Below are 1,973 nucleotides of genomic sequence, written 5' to 3' on the forward strand. Positions count from 1 at the left end.
TCACTAGTCATGAGTTTTCCAAACTCTTCACACAAGGATTCATTGGCCGAACCAAACACAATATCATCCACATAAACTTGAACAAGAAGAATGCCATCATTAGAAACTTTAATAAACAAAGTAGCGTCGGTGGTTCCCCTTTGAAAATGATTTTCTAATAGGAAGGCACTAAGCCTTTCATACCAAGCTCTAGGAGCTTGTCTAAGGCCATAAAGAGCCTTTGATAGTTTAAAAACATGATTAGGAAAATCTTTATGTTCAAAACCGGGGGGTTGAGCCACATACACCTCTCTATCAATAAAGCCGTTAAGGAAAGCACATTTAACATCCATTTGAAACATTTTGAAACCCTTATGGGCAGCATAGGCAAGAAGCAACCTAATTGCTTCCATTCTAGCTACCGGAGCAAAAGACTCATCAAAATCAATACCTTCTTCTTAAGACTCATCAAAATCAATTCCCTCTTCTTGATCGTAACCTTGGGCCACTAATCTAGCCTTGTTACGAACAACTTGTCCATCCTCTCCAAGTTTATTTTTAAATACCCATTTAGTACCTGTTACCTTCTTACCATCCGGTTGAGGTACTAATGTCCAAACCTCATTCTTGTCAAATTGAGCAAGCTCCTCTTGCATGGCCTTGACCCAAGATGGGTCTTCAAGAGCTTGTTTGACATTGTTGGGATCCATTTGTGACAAGAGAGCAAAGTTGCTAGGTTCGGCTTGCCTTTTGGTGGAGGATCTTGTTGTTATTCCTTGAGAGGGATCACCAATGATGAAGTCATGAGGATAACCCCTCATGGATTTCCATTCTCTAGGCTCTCGGACAGATGTTGAGCTTTGATGATCTTCTGGTGGACTCACTGTTTCAGTTGCTCGTGCCTGCTCAGAAGACAAAATGGAAGTTTCTCCTTCGATCTGACGAGACAAAAATGGGCTGACAGATTCTTCATTTTGCACAGATTTGGGGTTTTCTTTATTTGTTCCATCTTCTTCACAATCTGATTCATTATCCTTTACAGTACTGGGAATTATGTTAGAATCACAAAAAGTAACATGTATGGATTCCTCTATGGTTCTATATTCTTTGAGATAAACTCTATAGGCCTTGCTTGTGGTGGAATATCCAACAAACATTCCTTCATATGATTTTGGATCAAATTTACCAAGGTTTTCCTTATTGTTAAGTACAAAGCATTTGCATCAAAAAACATGAAAGTACTTAAGGTTTGGAGGGGTTCCTTTCCATAGCTCATAAGGAGTTTTCTTTAACCCTTTTCTAATGATTGTTCTATTCAAAATATAACATGCTGTGTTCACAGCTTCAGCCCATAAGAATTTGGGGATTTCATTCTCACATAGCATGGCCCTAGTCATTTCTTGAAGGCTTCGATTCCTTCTTTCAACCACCCCATTTTGTTGGGGGGTTCTAGGGCATGAAAAATTATGAGAAATTCCTAAGTCATCACAGAAATTTTCAAAGTCTTGATTTTCAAATTCTCTTCCGTGATCACTTCTCAAATGGGCAATTTTCAAATCCTTTTCATTTTGAATTTTCTTACAAAGGGTGGAGAAAGCATAAAATGCATCATTCTTATGAGCAAGGAAAAGTACCCAACCAAATCTAGTGTAATCATCTACCACCACAAGACCATAGTGTTTACCTCCTAAACTTTGAGTTCTAGTCGGACCAAAAAGATCAATATGTAACATTTCTAATGGCCTTTTGGTTGAAATTCCATCTTTTGGTTTAAAAGAGGATTTTACTTGTTTGCCCAATTGGCATGCATCACAAGTAAGATCTTTATCAAACTTGATGTTTGGAATTCCTCTAACCAAATTCCTTTTGACTAGCTTAGAAATTTGGTACATGCTAGCATGACCCAACTTTCTATGCCAAAGCCATTTTTCAGATTCAAAAGAGGTAAAGCATGTTACATTTTGTTCCTTTAAATCCTCAAGAGTTAATCCATA

Source organism: Arachis duranensis, chromosome 4 (genome assembly GCF_000817695.3).
Source record: "Arachis duranensis cultivar V14167 chromosome 4, aradu.V14167.gnm2.J7QH, whole genome shotgun sequence".
Lineage (NCBI taxonomy): Eukaryota > Viridiplantae > Streptophyta > Magnoliopsida > Fabales > Fabaceae > Arachis > Arachis duranensis.